At 45.7% G+C, this 13,074-nt stretch overlaps 1 long non-coding RNA gene across 4 annotated transcripts in view; it reads left to right on the top strand.

Moving 5' to 3' along the window:
* Positions 1–13,074, top strand: part of LOC102901274 — a 50,393-nt gene that overhangs the window by 4,000 nt on the left and 33,319 nt on the right. For all 4 annotated transcript variants that reach the window (XR_006588646.1, XR_006588647.1, XR_006588645.1 and 1 more), the window contains exon 3: positions 2,079–2,209. This is a non-coding gene — a long non-coding RNA (uncharacterized LOC102901274). The remainder of the gene's footprint in view (positions 1–2,078; positions 2,210–13,074) is intronic.

The raw sequence follows: 13,074 nt of genomic DNA, 5'->3' as shown, positions 1-13,074 counted from the left end.
TGACCTAAAGAGAAAAGACAAACGTTAATAGTGATTCACTTTTTGAAATGAATCTGTTTTGTTCTTTTTTTTTTTCAAATTTTTATTTATTTATTTTAAAAAAAAAATTTTTTTTTCAATGTTTTTATTTATTTTTGGGACAGAGAGAGACAGAGCATGAACGGGGGAGGGGCAGAGAGAGAGGGAGACACAGAATCGGAAACAGGCTCCAGGCTCCGAGCCATCAGCCCAGAGCCCGACGCGGGGCTCGAACTCACGGACCGCGAGATCGTGACCTGGCTGAAGTCGGACGCTTAACCGACTGTGCCACCCAGGCGCCCTCAAATTTTTATTTAAATTCCATTTAGTTGGCATACAGTGTGATAACTGGTTTCAGGAGTAGAATTCAGTGATTCATCACCTGCATACAACACCCAGTGCTCATCTCAACAAGTGCCCTCCTTAGTACCTATCCCCCATCCATCCCACCCACCCCCACCCTCCTCCCTCCCATCAACCCTCAGTTTGTTCTCTATCTTTAAGAGTCTCTCATGGTTTGTGTCTGTTTTGTTCTTAATTAAAATTTTTTCTGTCATGACACCAAAAACAAAGGTAACAAAAGCAAAATTTTTTAAAGAGTGGGATTATAGCAAACTACAGATCTTCAGCACAGCAAAGGAAACTGTCAAAAAAATGAAAAGGCAACCTATTGAATGGGAGAAAATAGTTGCACATCATACAAGGATTTAATATACAAAATATATGAAGAACCATACAACCCAGTAGAAAAAAAACAATTAAAAAATGAGCAAAGGACCTGAATAAACATTTTTCTCTGTAAAAAAAAATTTTTTGGGGGTGGCTGGGTGGCGCAGTCGGTTGAGCGTCCGACTTCAGCCAGGTCACGATCTCGCGGTCCGTGAGTTCGAGCCCCGCGTCGGGCTCTGGGCTGATGGCTCGGAGCCTGGAGCCTGTTTCCGATTCTGTGTCTCCCTCTCTCTCTGCCCCTCCCCCGTTCATGCTCTGTCTCTCTCTGTCCCAAAAATAAATAAAAACGTTGAAAAAAAAATTTAAAAAAAAATTTTTTTTAACGTTTATTCATTTTGAAAGTGTGAGTGGGGGAGGAACAGAGAAAGCGGAAGACACAGAATCTGAAGCAGGCTCCAGGTTCCGAGCTGTCAGCACAGAGCCTGACATGGGATTCGAGCCCATGAACAGTGAGATCATGACTTGAGCCGAAGTCAGATGCTTAACCCACTGAGCCACCCAGAAGTCCTCACCGGGAAGATGGGCTCTGCCAGAACCCTGCGTGGACCTCCTTGTCCCAGGGTTTCCCGCCTTCCCTTTCCGTATGACTATCCATATTCAAGAAGAGAAAATAAGCAATTTAATAACTGCTTTGGTGGACGCTGGTGTACCGCCCAATCTCCCTCCCAATCTGGCCATCACTCCCCAGCTGCTGAGAGTACCTCCCTGCTGTCCACGGCTCCCAGACAGGTCCCTCCTCAGGAACTGCCCTCTGCAGAGGACACTTCCCCATCTGAGGTCACCACCACTCCTCCCTGGAAGGTGCAAGCCCCAGATCCCTTACCTCATGGCATGTCGTCTCAGAAAGGCCATCCCTGCTCAGAACTGGGCTCACGGAGGCTGCTGCTGCACCAGCATCACAGCCAACTCTGCCCTCACTCCCCTAAAAGGTGTCTCCCCAGAGGGCACCTTAAAAGATCTCACCGGCAAATCTCCCTTCGGACTCTGTTCTCCATGGAATCCCAACAACAGCTTGGCTTCTGCCACCTCATTTTTTACAAGAGTGATGCAAATCTATCAAAATGTCTTGTCATAAACACTCATGTGATGGTGGCGAGATTTTCTCTTACAGGGTGGTATTAACTGACATTGACAGAGGGAAGCTATTTTTGTTCAACGGTGACAAATTTCACGAGATATCCAAACAGCAGTCAATTTCCTGGAAACAAAAATTATAAAATTAATTATTTTGAAGCATAATTGTCTGTTTTTGTCAGGTTCTTAGTTACTTGAAATTTATGGCCATTAAATTCAAGGGGCTTGATTTTGACAAGTCACGTTTCCCTTTCCAGGGTGCTCGGAATGAAGAGCAATCTTGCCCTCACGCGCACTGTGAGTGGTCTTCGTCCAAGCCAGGCTGTGTCCACAAGCTTCCAGCTGACATTTGGAAGAAAGATACGCTCCTTCTGAGCTGATTTTGGAGGTAAGGCATTCTGGGTGCATCTGAGCGGCCCGGGCAGGGAGTGGGGTGAGGGACGGATGCAGAGACAACCTGGTCCCCATCTGCGCCTGACGACATCCTCCATGCCGCACTCATTCTAGAATCCATTTCAAAGTAGTGCCCCTGGAGATCCAAAGGCAAGCTCAGGGAATGAGGCAAAGTGCAGTGATTTGGTAAAGAAGATGCATTTTCTATTTCTTCTGGCTGGCCAAAGCTGCACACCCTTGCAAAGCTGTGTCCCCAGGGCCCCGAGTGGAGTGTGCTCCCTTCTCAGAGTGGCACCTGCTGAACTAGAGACAGAGGCGATCGTCACCACTGGTCTGACAGGCACTTTTCCAGACCAGACTTTCCTGACCTCCGCTAGTCTAAGTAGATGATTCGGGTCACAGTAAGGGTTTCCAACGGTGCATGGGCTTCCTCCAGGAATGTGGCAGGGAGTTCGGCATTTCTTTACCCCAAACCCCTTGAAGAAAGTCACCAGTGGGTCAGCGAGAGCCATGTGACCAGCTCACACTCTGCAAAAGAAGCCAGGAGGGCAGAAAGCAAGCAATGTATCAGTGGCACAGAGTCACAGTGAGTGGAGACAGGCTGTTGTGTGAGCCAGTCCAGATCAGCAGAACTCTGCTGTGAAAGAAGGAGGGAGGCAGGGAGGGCAGAAGGAAGGAAGGAAGAAGGAGGGAAGGAAGGAAGGAAGGGAGGGAAGGAGGGAGGGAGGGCGGAAGGAAGGAAGGAAGAAGGAGGGAAGGGAGGAGGAAAGAAAGGAAGGAAGGAAGGGAGGGAAGGAGGGAGAGAAGGGAAGAAAGGGCAAACCATTGCCAGTATTTAAAAAAAAATCCTGCATTTTGCCACCTATAGGAGGCATACTTGAAGTAAAAATTGTAAGTGTAAGAGAACAAACTGAGGGTTGCTGGAGGGGACACTGGGGGAGGGGATTGGCTAAAGGGGGGATGGGCACTAAGGAGGACACTTGTTGGGATGAGCACTGGGTGTTGTATGTAAGTGATGAATCACTAAATTCTGTTCCCGAAACCGTTATTACACTATATGTTAACTAACTTGGATGTAAATTAAAAAAATAATCATTAAAAAAAAATTGTAAGTGTAGGGGCACCTGGATGGCTCAGTCGCTTAAGCATCCCACTCTTGATTTCAGCTCAGGACATGATTTCACAGTTCGTGAGTTCGAGCCCCACGTCAGTCTCTGTGCTGAGTGTGCAGAGCCTGCTTGGGACTCTCCTTCTCTCCCTGTCTCTGCCTCTCCCCTGCTCATGCGCGCACACGCACTCTCTGTCTCCCTCTGTCTCCCTCTCTCTCCCTCCCTCTGTCTCCCCCTCTCTCTCTCTCCCTCAAATAAAGAAATAAACTTCAAAAAATTTGTAAATGTAATGGAAAGGAAATGTGCCCTGCGGGTGCTGACGGAAAACACCGGGGAAGATGTATTCTTACAAGGGTCCCTGAGAGACAATGGGCATCGTGATGATGCAGACGGATGAAATACTTGAAATGATACTGAATTCTTTTGGCCTCAGAGACATGAACAGGCCACTGAATAATGATGGTGCCTATTGTACCGTCCCGATGACAGGAGACCCAGCCTTGGTGCGGAGGTGATCCCCCAGAATAAGCCCATAAGCCAAGGTAGAGTTTAGTGTCAGGCCAAGGACGCTGGTGGGAATCCGAGATGTGCGGGTCTCACGGGAAGCCGGCACGCTTCACCCTGCCTGGCCCAGCCTCTGGGCATAAGCTTAACTTGCAACAGGCCCGGACATTCCGCAGATGGGAACAGGAACGGAAACGTTTCCCGTAGTGTGTGATCTACTTTACCAAGTGTGCCGACGGCCAGGTGCACACAGCGAGGTACGTCCGTGATGGGCTTCCTCTTTCTCCCCGTGCCCACTCTTGTCCCCTCCCTGATGTAGCCCCGGCTCAATACAGACATTCCCTCTGAGGATTTATTTTTAAACTGATACTATTATGTCCCCAAAAGACAACTGCAGAAAGATCAGCAGTATACCGAGAATAAACTGGCAGATTCCCTGATGACAGCTAGCTTCCATGATACAAAAAGTAAAGATATAGCTACGTAAGATAAATTGTCCACACAACTTAGAGATGAGGTCTCCTTCTAGAAGTGCCATTGTAACCACCCTAACCCATCACCTGGAACCGCGTAGCTGTAGGCATTCGGGAATGTCCAGGTGTGTCCAAGCGGCATAAATCCCGTGGAGGAGAAGCAGATGGCTTGGGCTCAAAGGTGACTGTCACTCAGGGACGCTGAAATCACATGTATGTTGCATCCTGTCTGAAGAGCCAGGATTAGGCAACGAGAAATAACTACCAGAACTGTGGACGGAGGGCCAACAAAGTCAGAACTTGCCCACGTTCCAACCACATACGGAGCGAGGCTGTGCTGCCGGCAGGCACTTGAGGGCCCGGCACAGGAATGACGTACGCATCAGCCTCCGCAGGGCAGGGCTCTCAGCTTCTGGTTCAGAGTGCGTCCTAAGGCTGCTTGCCACCTGGCAAGATGCCATCCGAGCATCTTAACATGCATTTGTCTGCTACCCAAAACAGTCTCCTAAGAATAACTGGGCTTCCAGTCCTGAAGGGAGAATGTGTTGAAGAGAAGAACTGAACTTCTGTCCCTTACTCACTGGGACAGTAATAAACTGGTGTTTTGGTTTATACATCAGTCTCTTGAGAGTTTGGTTAACTTGAGTTTAACTATAGATGCCATCCTGGAGTAGAGGCCCTACCAGGGAGCCAGTTCCTAGGAGAACACTGTCTGCACTCACCTTCTTTGGCATCAGAGAGGGGCCGAGACTTTAACACTGATGAAAATGACAGAAAATTCAGAATCAGCCCTCCGTCAATACCCCGAAGATCCTCCCTGTATATCATTTTCCATCAGAAACCGTTTTCTCCAAGGAAGAAAGTTCCTACACGTTTTGTTTTCTGGGTCACCCTCAGCACAAGCCTCTCCTTCAGAACTAGATATCCCGGAGGGAGGATTTAGTAATACACAGAGGCCCTCATTCCCCTTGAAAAAAACTGTCACTTATTTTATTGTAAATTATCCAAATCATAGTTTAATTCATTCCAAGTCGCCAGTAGCAATATTGCAAACTATTCTGCCTGAGCGAGTATAACAAAGTATGGATTCATGAGTTCATCAAGATAAGCTTCAGGATCAGTAATAATACCAGAAATAAGGAATTTATTTTAAATAATGAGCATAGTTTCTGGAACTCTCCTCACCTTGTATTTGTCTAAAAAGCTTTTATTTCCACCCACTGAATTTTTAATACTCAACATTGGTACAAAACAGTTCTTCCAGATATGGTTCTTTCAAAATGATTTTATTATACATTTAGTTCTCCTAAAATGTGCCCAACTGACAAACTACAGATGTCTCAACTCTAAATGTGTAAAGTTGAAAGTTTATTAGAAAATTAAGTTTGGGGGCACCTGGGTGGCTCAGTCAGTTAAGTGTCTGACTCCAGCTCAGGTCATGATCTCGTGGTTCATGAGTTCGAGCCCTGCATCTGGCTCTGTGCTGACAGCTCAGAACCTGGAGCCTGCTTCAGATTCTGTGTGTGTCTGTCTCTCTGTCCCTCTCCCTCTCATTCTCTCTCTCTCTCTCTCTCTCTCTCTCTCTTTCAAAAATCAATTAACATTAAAAAATTAAAAAATAAAAATAAATAGGGGTACCTGGATGGCTCAGTCAGTTAAGCATCCGACTTCAGCTCAGGTGGTTAAGCCTCAGACTTGGGCTGAGATCATGATCTCGCGGTTCATGGGTTCGAGCGCCACACTGGGCTCTGTGCTGACAGCTCAGAGCCTGAAACCCGCTTCGGATTCTGTGTCTCCCTCTCTCTCTGCCCCTCCCCAGCTCGAGTTCTGTCTCCCACCCCCTTAAAAATAAATAAACATTTAAAAATAAAGGGAAAAAAAGGAGATAGGTTTAGGCAGATCATTAGCCCTGAGGGCCTGGGTCAGAGCTACAAGCCTTGGAAGGACTGTGAAACCATGAGATTTGAAAAAAGGAAGGAAAAAAAAATGTGCATTCCAGAGCTTATCTGTTCAACTGTTTACAAATATAGCCTTGGATCATGAACTTGACTGCAGCTTTGTCTGGTAGAGTTGTGTGCACTCAACGAATGTTCATTGGGCGTCTGGGGGGTGGGGGGGCCCACAGGCCAGTCTCAGTCCTTGCCTTCCCCACGCTTTAACTTTAGGGGAAGAGACAAAAAATGACAAACATGAAGTCGTATAAGGCCAGAGCTGTGAACAGAAATCTGGCAGGCAGGAAAACTCAGGAGTCAGGCGGAGGTGACCTCTGGCAGAGAGCTAAGTGAGGAGCGCCCCCACATCGAGCAGAAGAGGAACAAATCACAGATGTAATTCTAGGTTTTCTAGTTACTACATTATGAAACTAAAAAGAAACAGGTGGGCTTAGTTTTAATACTGTAGAGACACCTGGGGGGGGGGGCTCAGTGGGTTAAGCAGCCAACTCTTGATTTCGGCTCAGGTCACGATTTCACGCGGGATTGAGCCCCATATCGGGTTCTGCGCTGACAACGTGGAGCCTGCTTGGGATTTTCTTTCTCCCCCGCACCCCTCTCCTCCCCTCCCCCACTCACTTTTTCTCTCTCAAAATAAATACATAAACTTAAAATTTTTTTATTTAATACTGTATTCTATTTAACCCAATATACCAAAATGTTGTTGTTTTTACATGTAATTGACATAGACAATTTTATTGAGATTTTTGCTAAGTGGACATGATTGCAACTGATCGAAATGGACCACAGCATAGCATTAATCCAGGGGAAGTGGGTTTTATCGGTGCTTTTGGTCAGTTAGGATTTGGAGAAACCATTCCTCTTTCTTTTGAGACTCTTTTCCTAAGGTGCAGGGCAGAAGGATTCCTGATTAGGATATTTGGGAATATCTTGCATGAATTATTTTAGAATTACTTTTTTGGAAACTTGTAATTTCTAGTATTAATAAACAAAGCCTGCGTTATGTCCCTCCCCCCTCCCCCGAGAATTTGTGCTCATAAAACATGTGTACACTGGAAAGGAAGTAGGAAGCAGAAAGTTAGATGCTGTGGGACAGATGGGCCGTGTACAACTAACAATACACACAGGTCCCGTCTTCTGTGAATGCCCATCAATAGTTCAACAGAGCATCTTCAGAAGAGGTGCCTGATGGACTTGGTGGCTGCCACTAACCGTGGGCACAGAGGACCATAGCACGTGTGCTAAATGGCACTAAGTCACGCTGGCAAGAGACCAGGTAGCCCATCTCCCTGGGAATCCACCCTGTGACAGACGAGTAAGTGACACGCAGGAGCACTAGAAGGCACTGTTTCCCAAATAGAAGGAGACAAATGACCTGGACCCTTGCTGAAATTACAGATTTGGGGCCGAAGCCAGCGAAATCTTGCTTGAGCAGCCACTGTGGATTGAAGTGAAAATTTTAGTGCCAAGAAGGAAGAGAAGAAACCTGGGGTTCTAGGTGCTGCCCCCCCCCTCCTCCCTCTGCCCCTTGCACCTTCCAGCTGCTTCCCTGCCCGTTTACAGCACGGGAGACATGGGGACATCTTGGCTAGGGCAGATGCTTCTTCTGTTTCTTGGCTACAAGGGATCCTGACCCCAGATTTCAGAGTCCACCTTCTGTTGACAAAGAAAACTACTTTCTCGCTGGCTGTACGTCAGCGATTATCAAAGTGAGTGCCTTGGGACACTGTGAAATGCTTCAACAGGAAAAGTTGCCATGGCTCTTAGTTTCTGTGAGATGGTCATCTATGTAGCAGGCTCTCTGGGATCCAGGACGTGCTGCACTCCTCTGTCTCATGTGTTGAAACATGGTGTAATTAGAAAATGGAAAAGACACGAGCAGACACGTCCTGAGGATGAAAGCAAGACGACAAATAAGCCCAACACCATCCATCATGAGGGAAATGCAAATTAATACCATGTGAGCTATCACTACAGACCTAACAGAGAGGCTGAAAGGACAAACACCACCGACACCAAATGCTGGTAAAGATGCAGAGAATCACTTGTATATGCTGGGGGGATGTGAATTTATGCAGTCTCTGGAAAAGTGTGGGAGCTTTTACATAACTAAACACACAATCCCCACATGACCCAAGCGAGCAAACCCTTGGACATTTATCCCAGAGAAATGCAGGTTTATGTCCACACAGAATTCTTTATGTAAATGTTCAGAGCAGCTTTATTCATAACAGCCAAAAAGTATAAACACACCAAATGTCCTTCGGTGGGTGTCAAGTCACACAGACTCTGGGAGGTCCATACCATGAAATTATACTCAGCGATCAAAAGAACTATTTATTTATGCAACAGATTACAAGGAGTTCTGAGTGGGAAAACATCCATTCCCAAAAGGTTACTGTTAAAAGACAACTGAGTAAATTTTAAAGATCTTATTGGCTTTATTCAGTGATTCATGAATTGACCAGCATCCCATTGAGCAGATACAAAGGAGATCCACGGCAGACGGGGTACAAAATGGAAGACTTTTACAAACAAGTTACTAGCAGAGTGGACTGTTTTAGGCAAGGCCACCTTCCTTTGGGGGAAGGCTGAGGGTCTGTCAGGCAGATGACCTCACTAGTACTGACCAGGTAATCCCAGACTGACTGGCTAAGATTACACTCCTGGGGGCTGCCAGGGTGGCTCAGTCAGTTAAGCCTCCAACTCTTGGTTTTGGCCCAGGTCATGATCTTATGGTTTTGGGAGTTCGAGCCCCATGTCAGTCTCTGCGCTGATAGCATGGACCCTGCTTGGGATTCTTTCCCCCTCTCTCTCTGCCCCTTCCTCACTTGTGTTGTTTCTGTCTCTCTCAAATAAATAAATAAACTTAAAAAAAAAAAAAAAAAGATTACACCCCTGGGAGAGGCTGAAACCTGTTATGTTAGGTATTAAGTCTTGGTTTGGTGACTCCATTTTGGGCCTGTTTTCTCTTTTTAATAATACCTTATGATTCCATTTATATATCATTCTTAAAATGTCAAAACTATAGGGACAGAGAAAAGACTGGTGAAGAGGAGTGATTGCCCAGGTTAGGGACGGGGTGGGGAGGACGGGGAGGACCCAAGAGGGTCTTGTGGTGATGCAAATGCTATGTCCTGACTATCAATGTCAATGTCCTGGTTAACATTGTCCTGTACTTTTGGATGATGTTACCCCCCGGGGAAATTGGGTGGTGGGTGCTCAAGATGTCTCTGTACTATTTCATACAACTGCATGTGTAGAGTTTTCTTTACTTTAATGAGATGCTGTGTAACCTTAGATGTCTTATGCACCCCAGCCCGTCCACACACGTGTGTCTGCTTACCCTCATAGACATTCCAATTTCTGAACTCTTCTACATGACAATTAAATGACCCAATGATTAATTCACCACTTAAAAGTTGTTATTAACTGCTGTTTGTCAAAAGACTATCATTTTTATTCATTCCCGCTTCTATATGTCACCAAGGGCACATAGCCAAAAGTTCTGTCTAACCTATTTTAGTTCTATCTAAGCAACATTTATGGTGGGAAATGAGGATTCTGAGATGGCTTTGCTGAAACGTGTAGGATAGAATAAGTAGAAGACGTAGGTGGGCAAAGAGACTCAGAGGCTGGGAAATGGTTGCCCCCAAAGCAATGACAGTAAATGAGATATTTCAAGGAGGCAAGATTGCTTCAGTGACAGTGTCTACAATTTGCAAGCCAGTGCAACCAGGGAACCAAGGATTGAGCAGTCTGGAGGCTCACGCATGTGAGCGATAAAGAATAAGGCCCCCATGTGTAAGCGAGGAGAACCACGGCATAAATGCTATCTTCCACTTCATCTTTCCCGGAAACACAAAAGACCCAAGTCAAAAACGAATGTACAGCCAGTGCACTGAGCAAGCTGGCTCCGCAGCTGAACAGGCTGTAGGTGCTCCCGGTGAGTCACAAATGAATAATGGAACACTTGAAAAGCTAAGACATTTGTATAATTATGGAGCCTGCTGAGGAAGGAGCAGCTGTAATGAAAGCCACAGGGAAAATGCAAAACACAGCATTCTGGGTAATCCTCTAATCACATTTTTTAACAAGAGAAAAGCCCTTTCAGGCATGTACCTTTCATTCCCCTAGAAGCTCATCCCTGGATTTCCAAAGAACAAAATTAAATCCAATGAATATTCTTTAGAATTTTTCTTTACTCATTTAGAAAAACAAACAAAGAATAAATATTCCAGAAAAAAAAACAAAAACAAAAAAACATCAAGTTCTACAGTTTCCCGTAAAAGACTCTTTTCTTCATCCTGAGCTCAGAGCTTTCTGATCTAGAAACCAGTATGATTGTCCTCTCCAAGGCAGACCAGGCCCAGTGGCCTTGGACACCCACTGTTCTGGGACAGCGTACCCCACGCTTGCTCCATGGCCACCATTTCCACTCAGCACTAGCTGGGCAGAGTCACTCCATTCACAACTTCGGATAATATTCAAATCATGTGTCACTTAATGCAAAGCACAGTATGGGCTCCTGATTTCTCACATTCATTCTCGACATCCCATGCAAACAATTTTAACTGAAAGGAACAACATTGCAAACATGCACCATCTTCTCCGTGAGTTACCCCAGTACTTCCCCCATCTTTCTCCTTGACCCAGTTATGGATTGCTGCAAAACTTACTGTGATAAAACAACATCCTCTCTATTATGCCTCTTGGATTCTGCACTCAGGAATTTAGCCAGACCCCAACAGGATGGTTTGATTGCTCCCTGGAGTCTGGAATCCCCAGCTAAGAGGACCGAAACGACAGAGGCTTCTTTCCTAACTTATCCGGCACCTAACCTGGGATGACCCAAAGGCAGGCTCACCCAGGCCTGGAGCTCTTGCACATGGCTTCTCTGTGAGGCTTGAGTTTTCTCCCAGCATGGCTGCTTCAGGTTGGGTAATCTTCCTACCCAGGATCCCCCTTTCAGCGGGGTGGTCTACGTTCCCCCTTTGCTCATGGCTGCTTTGACCAACAGAATGTGGTGGAAGAGACCCTGTGTGACAGGAGGCCATCCTGCATCAGCCGGCTTCCACACTACCCTCTAACTGACCACACATACAGGGACCAAACAAGCTGGCCCAGACTGGATGGCCAGTCCAGATGACACAGTAATCAGATGTATGGTAATCAGGTGGTTGTGGTTTGAAGCCACCATTCACTGGTGGAAGCTAATGGATATGCATATGTGTGGGTCGGTACTTTATGGTGTCAATGGCTTTTCCAGAGTTTAAGCATCATGCAGGCAGGCACCAGGTGCACTGTGCTCGCCATCTTGTTGCTGGTGTTTAAAACAGCACCTGACACAAGTGGATTCTCAGTAATGATTTACTGTTGAGTGAATTAAGTAAACAGTCATGAGTCTGCACCGGGCCCGTCCCTATACTGTCGTAATCATGGCTATATGTGGTGTATTGACCTGACTTCTAGATGAAACCCAGAAAATTCATATATGGCCAGGGGACCAAACTCAATGACATTTACTTTGACAATATAAAAATAAGTGCATACTTATGTTGGGAATGTTCTGGAACAGAGCTAGTGGATCTTACACAGCTATAGATTTATAAACAACAGTGAGTTGTACCCTGGAAGTGGGTGAGTTTTATGGTATGTAAACCATACCAGCTGTTAAAAATGGGGCAAAAAATCTATCACTAAAAAAATAAATGCTATTTGGAAGAATGTGGGACACACAAGGCCGGGAGAAAGATGGAGGGAAAGGCAGGGTTTGGACACCTGCTTGTCTCAGCAATTCCTACCATCTAAAGTTGATCCAATAAATTCAAGTTCAAGCAACCACTTAAAGCTAAATATGAACCTATAAGAGCACTGACTGTGATAATGTACCTAAAATAATCCAGAGGAAGGAGAGAGGAGTACATGCTGGCTAAACCTCGATCTTCCGTAACAGAAGGTCATCACAAAACAAATCAGGGTCGAAAAATGGAGAAACTTTATAATTTGAAATTTTGTTTAAAAAAATTTTTTTAATGTTTATTCATTTTTGAGAGAGAGAGAGAGAGACAGAGCACAAGCAGGGGAGGGGCAGAGAGAGAGGGAGATTCAGAATCCAAAGCAGGTTCCAGCTTCTGAGCTGTCAGCACAGAGCCTGACACGAGGCTCGAACTCATGAAGGGCGAGATTATGACCTGAGCCTAAGTCAGACGCTTAACCACTGAGCCACCCAGCTCCCCAGTATAATTTGGAATTTAGAAGTAACCACCGAGAAACTAAAAACAGTAATGCTTAAATTTCTGCCTTTAGGAAATGTCCCACAATTCCTGGACTAAATAATAGTTGGTACTTTTGTGGCAGAAAAGATGCTGAAAATTCTATATCACAGAGGTGCCTGGGTGGCTCAGTCAGTGAAGCGTACGACTTCAGCTCAGGTCATGATCTCACAGTTCGTGGGTTTGAGCCCCGTGTCAGGCTCTGTGCTGACAGCTCAGAGCCTGGAGCCTGCTTCGGATTCTGTGTCTCCTTCGCTCTCTGCCCCTGCCCTGCTGGCGCTCTCTCTCTCTCTCTCTCTCTCTCTCTCTTAAAAATAAACACTAAAAAAAGGAAGAAGATGATGCATCCTATTCTTACTGCCCTGTGTGCGCACACGCTTGTCCATGTGTGTGCTTGATGTTTTAAGTAATTCATAATATCAAAAGGAAAACTCGCCTTGAGGAAAAAAACCACAAAGAATCCCCTCATATATTTATTGTGACCCATTAATTCTCAGCACCAAAATTCAAAACTAAAACATTTGTCACAAGCAAGTTTTCCACCAGG

The sequence above is a fragment of the Felis catus genome, chromosome D4 (genome assembly GCF_018350175.1).
Source record: "Felis catus isolate Fca126 chromosome D4, F.catus_Fca126_mat1.0, whole genome shotgun sequence".
Classification (NCBI taxonomy): Eukaryota; Metazoa; Chordata; class Mammalia; order Carnivora; family Felidae; genus Felis; species Felis catus.
The sequence above is the reverse complement of the archived record's forward strand: the minus strand, read 5'-3'. Positions and strand labels throughout refer to the sequence as shown.